Source organism: Lepus europaeus, chromosome 8, assembly GCF_033115175.1.
Source record: "Lepus europaeus isolate LE1 chromosome 8, mLepTim1.pri, whole genome shotgun sequence".
Lineage (NCBI taxonomy): Eukaryota > Metazoa > Chordata > Mammalia > Lagomorpha > Leporidae > Lepus > Lepus europaeus.
Genome location: NC_084834.1, coordinates 4,613,610 through 4,619,609, shown reverse-complemented (window position 1 = coordinate 4,619,609; position 6,000 = coordinate 4,613,610). Strand labels below are relative to the sequence as shown.

General features: G+C 35.7%; 1 protein-coding gene across 1 annotated transcript in view; it reads left to right on the top strand.

The window, feature by feature from the left end:
- Nucleotides 1–294: 294 nt before the first annotated feature.
- FSTL5 (follistatin like 5) overlaps nucleotides 295–6,000 on the top strand; it is an 873,635-nt gene continuing 867,929 nt past the window's right edge. Inside the window, exon 1 of the mRNA XM_062198990.1 lies at nucleotides 295–478. The gene's annotated coding sequence lies outside the window, so the exon portion shown is untranslated. The remainder of the gene's footprint in view (nucleotides 479–6,000) is intronic.

The following is a 6,000-nucleotide window of genomic DNA, read 5'->3' as shown; positions in this document are numbered from 1 at the left end:
GCAAAGCAGTTACGTCAGACGGCGGGGGCGGCGCCCCGGCTTGAGTGGCAGCCGCTGCCGCCCGGGGAGGAGGCGCGAGCGTCAGCCTGGTTCAGAGACGCGGACCCGCCGGAGCGGCGCGGAGCTGGTGCTGTCCGCCGCGCGGGCGGTGCTGAAGCGGGGCGCGAGCGGACCGGCTGCTCCCCCGGGCGACGCCCTCCCGCACCCTCTGTGACCCGGGCACCCGCCTCGCCGCAGGACCCGGAGCAACTTGACAAAGGAGTGTGCCGTCGGACGTGGGGAAGAGTCCTCTGCCAGCTGGGCGCCCGTTCAGCCGCGACTGGAGATTTCCATAGTTTCAGACCAAACTATTTTGAATTTTTTCCCCAGCTAAGACGGTCTCTCTGGTGGTGGCGTTTTGCTGCTTTCCAAAACTGTGATCTGTACATCCACACCGTGCAGGAACCTTTCTGGGGGGATTTTCTTGACTTAAAATAAGGTAAGGAAATAAATATTGTTATCAATGATGACAAGTGGGGAGAGAAATGCAGACTGCCGTACAAAAAAAAAATGAAAATAAGTTATGCTTATTTTAACAGTGTGCAAGAGGACTTTTGGTAATCGCTGCAAAAATATCTTAAGAATTACTATTTTCATCACTATTACTAAGACATCTGTGTAGCTTTGCACCGAATTCCAGAGGGAAGTTGAGAGGTGTGTGTGTGTGTGTGTGTGTGTGAAGTTAATGTTATCCTGTTATATCTTGCTTTAAAAATATAAATATTTTTAGAGCAACACTTCCAGCATGGTTCAAGGGACTGGAAACATTCAACCAAAGCCCTCAACTATGTTAACAAATGCTATTAAATGAATCAACCAACAAGTTGTTTTGAAAAAATGCAGTCCAGAAAAATTGAATGGGCTAATCTCTGATTTATCAGTACACTTCTTATATCTAAAACAAGAACTGCAAAGTGTAGAGCTCTCTGAACATTTTTTTTTTTTTTGGAGGGGAGGAGGTAAGGATGGGAACATTTGCACCACGCTGCGTTCATTTAGCTGTGTTGTTATGCAGTAGATCCAAATAGAACTTGTGAAACTCAGTCTCTCAGAATTCCACAGGCCAAGGTCATGTGTATTTCAAAGTTGAGGGCTATTTGTTCTGCTACTGACTAGTGAATGTCATCGCCACCAGCCCCCTCAGGTTAGAGGTGAGTGTAAATAGGAAGCTCTGATTTAATAATACAGTATTAGCTTGTATTATAGTCGCTACTGCTGTTGGTGATTGAATGGAACTGCGAAGCGTGGGCCGAGAAAATGTCTCGGTATTTCAGCAATGTTTAACCTCTTGCATGCTTAACAGAGAGCTTTTCTCTACTTAAGAGATTTTCTTTTGAAGCTATGTTCCTTTTGTCAATTGGCAGTGTGTTCTGAATGTGTGTGGAGAAAGAATTCAGGGTGGAAAACCACTGAACACTACTTCTCATAGTGAGCAATTACACGATAGAAGTTATCTGGTGCTCCCTGTATTTCTTATTACTCTTCAGGACTTTATTTGACAGTAATAATGCTGGTCTGATACACAGAATTGTGATCTTTCATTTATGTCATTGACATTAGATTAAGTGTAAATGGTGACTAGAAAAACGTTGGCGGGGGTTTCCTTTACATTTCAGGGAGAGTTCAGGTTGCAAGTAGAGTCTTACATTAACAATAATGGGTAAAATATAAAGCTGTTTCATACAAGACAGTTACCATTAAACTGATTAAGAATATGTTTTTTGGCAGCTAAGAGTATGTTGATTTTAAATACTTGTATATTTTTAACTATAAGATAGCTACTTGCATTAGAGTTACTTGATTGAACTTTTGTTTTAGAGTTTATGATTTTAAATAGTTCTTTTGGGTAGAGATTTTTCATTTGATTTACAACACAGCCCTATGTGAAAGTGATTGCTAAAGAAAATAGACATTGTTGCCAACACTAGGTATCAAATCTAAACCCATTTCAGTTGGTCCCATGTTTTACACTAAGCATACGGTCTTTGTAGAAGTCCTGTCAATCATGTGATCTTATGTCAAAAATTCATATAGATTTTTAAAGACTGAGCAGATAGACAAAAAAGACTACATGTAGCCCTAGGCCAGCAAGTTTATAGCAATCTCTTTCAGGCACCCATAAAAATCATTCTTTACCACTATTAATTTTGAAATTTTTAAAAATTAATTAATTCTTTTAAGTGTTCATACTGTGGAAGTGGAAAGAGTACTATGATTTTTCTTTAAATTTTAAATTTTATTTTACATATCTTTAAGTGATAATGTATATCCTAATTTTATAACTTACTTGAAGGGTGGTAACATATATAAAACTAATTTAAATTTATTTGAGTATCTCACTGGCTTATGTTTACACAAAGTTTTCTAAGATGCATGTCCTTCTTCCAGTATAAACAGTTACACCGAGCTGCCAACATCTGGAATTCTTTTCAGAGAAATTTAGTGTTATTTTCTTGAGGTGGTTAGATATTAAAATGAAAAGATGATGCAAGTGATAATGATGCCCAAAGTCAATTTGATGAGACTTCCAATTTAAAATATTAAAAGCATTTTCCTGACCTTTCTACACGTTCAGTTTATTTAGTTCTGAAGTAAGGTAAACCTAGGACCCATGATAACCCCACATGTAGCATGTAGGGGACACTATTTGGATCCAGCATGAGTTCCCCACTGTAAACTAATAAAATTGCCAACTTGAAGACATTCATGAAAGATAATCAGATGTTGTGGCCCTCATTAATTCAGCCAAATATTGGAGTTAAAACTTATTTGTGTAAAATACAATTTTACATACTCAGCACCAATATTGGATACGTTGTTATATCATTAATTCATTTCATTACTGTCACTAGCACCATATGCTTCACCATGATGAACTTTGACAGAGTGTATGGAAAATTACTCATGTAACTCCATGATTCATGACATACTCAAGTTGTTTTTAAACATTATTTCTTAAGAGCAAATGATCAGTATTAAAGTATTAAAATTAAACTTCATTAAAGAAATGAAGTTGCTAAACATTATTTTTCATTACAAAAATTCTTGTATCTGCTTTGTGAGTTTTAAATAATTTTGAAACAATTTGACTTTTCTGTTATCAAGTCTACATATTGCTTTCCTTTTTTTATTTATATGGGCAGTAGAGAAATGCAGCAAGAATTAATAATCCTGCAATATTCTTAAAAGTTTGGAAACATGTTTAAAAATAAAGTTTAAAGTGAAATTTAAGAGATTATGTGATTAGTAGTGTGTTGAGAATTTACTTTGAATAATTGCTGTTTTATTTTTAATTTTTAAGACTCATTTAACAATGAGGCTCAAAGACTTTGAATTATATCTTACAGTATTTCATGCTTGCCTTAAATTGCGGAATTCACTCACTCTAGTTTTTTTTGTTTTTGTTGTTACTTAGAATTCAAAAGACCACCCCCCACAACTAACAAGCTTGAAAAAATAAATACTTCCTGTTGTTTGCATCATTGTAACAGCCAGGTGACCAATTATCCCTTCCAAACAGACTTAATCACCTTCTGCTTCAACACCTATAGCACCTTTGGGTATAGTCTACTTAAGGTGAGCTGTTTGAGCCCTAGAGGAAATATCCTAATTTTCCAATTAATTTGGTGGTCATGCAGTAAAGAAATTGGTCCCTGTGTGCTTTAAAATCTCCTTGGTATTGAGGAATTAAAGTTATCATAATGAATGAGATAGTGGTAAGATAAACTCAGGATTCCAATAAGTCTCAATAAGGGTTTTCTGAAAGAGGAAGAATTAAAAAATAATCTCGTAAGGGCTTGGCACAATGTGTGTGTGTGTGTGTACATTTTGCTTGATTTTATTCTACAGTAAACATTCAGGGAGATTCAGGGGGATAGTCTAGAACATGCATGTCCAAGAGAAGCTGCCTAATACAAAAATATTTACATAATAAACTGTAATATAGTATTTAATTTTTAGTGTCAAATGTGTCTTCTAATTATTGTTATTTTTTATTTAGGCTACTATGCTTGAGCACATATTGGTTTTTTGGCATGAAAATACCATTCAGATACTCTCCTGCTGATTGGCAAGAGAGGGACAATTGGAAATCACAATCTGCCAGGAATAAGAAATAATTATATGCACATAATGAAGAGTTTATAGTCTATACATTCTGAAAAATATGAGTTCTGATAAAGGATTTGAAAATTAATGCCTATAAAAGAGATACATTAGCTTTGCTTCCTGTATACCTTCTGGTAATAAGCCATGCAGTGCTAAGGAACAGAGCCTGGATGTCCTTTCATATAAAACAATTTTATTCCTTATGTTCCAATGTTTTCATGCCTAGACGTGGTAAAATGTGGGAAGAAGAGCAGCTTAACTCTGAACTTTCTTGCTCTAAAACTAAGTAATTAATTTAATGTGTCTTATGGTATCAGATTATGTAAATCTCTAAAGCAAAGTGATTGCTTAGTGAGTTCATTTGCATGTCAATACAGAGAATATATTTTAACTCATAACTGGTTCATAGCATTGCTGACTATTCCAGAGCACAATGCAAAAGATTAAAAAATACTCTTTCACTGAGTTTTATTCAAATATATTCAGTGTAATTGACAGTTAAAAGAAAGTTACCTTAGTGATATACTTTCCCTGAAAAAATAGCACCAAGGCACCAATTAAAACATGCACACCTAAACTACATCCCCCAAAGGTGATGATGAAATGGAGATAATTTGCCTTTTGTAGTTGGACCACTTCCACAAAACACATTAGATAGTGTTTTAATGACCACCAGGGCCTTTTAATTTTTTTTTTTAATTCATAAAACCCTAAAAGTTTTTTCTCACTTGAATAGACTAGGCCTACATGTCCTCTGGGGTTATGTACCCCTCTTCTCCAGCAATTGCTGTAATGCCAGTGATACTGTGGACTGCCTGATTTAGGATTAGGTAGGTAGACCTTCTATATTTCTAAAGAAAAAGAACATTGCTACTAGTGAAAGCATTTGCTGCTTCCAAAGGAGTAAGTACTGACATTTGAATATTGGTTCTTTGAACTTGGATTTACTTGCTCAGAAGACAGAAAAGCATCCCATTCAAAGAGTGAATAGGGACCCATACAATCATATATTTTATTCATATCAAGTTGCCTTACCCATTAAGTCCTTTATCACTTACATACTGTTGTGAAAGTTGATATTTTCATTTTAAATATGAGAAAAGCAAAAATTCACACCAAACCTCTATATTTCTCTGATGTTAACCCAACTAGTAATATGAAAAAAACAAATTCACCAGCTATCTGTGTCCATCTAGTACTTCCATTCAGGTCACTTATTCAACTGAATGTGTCTTATCCAGAAGGATGCCATTTTTCTATGATATTTTATTTATTAAATATGATTGCCTCTAATTATTTACCCAAGACTATTCCTTAATTGCTAAGTTGAATCAAAATTATCTTAGTGCATATACTCTTTGGTATATACATTTTAGCATGCATGATACAAAAGTTCTAAAGGAATATTTTCTGTCTTTAATGTTACAAAGATGCTACATTGTCTTATCTTAGTAAATATAAATTTCCTAGGAACAACATTTGGATTATAGAGGTTCTTCCCCCATACCTGCCCTCACACCCCCAAACTGTCCCACCTCCTACTTCCTCTCCCATCCCATTCTCACTGTCTGATCTTATAGTCTATTCAAAATATTAGCAGTAACTTCTGCTTCTACTGTACCTAAAAAAATAATATATAGTTCATGCTCCTCCTCATCCCCCTGGAAAGACCTACTGGACATTAAAACAGTAAATTCAAATACAAATATTCGGTAACCTTAAGCCCACTTCAGGCAGTCATCACTTGTATACCAATTGCTTCTCACATTTAAACCATCAGACTAGTTAGATGCTAATATTCTGAATAGGTCATGAGATGAAATATATTATCACAATGAATTACTACATTTGTAG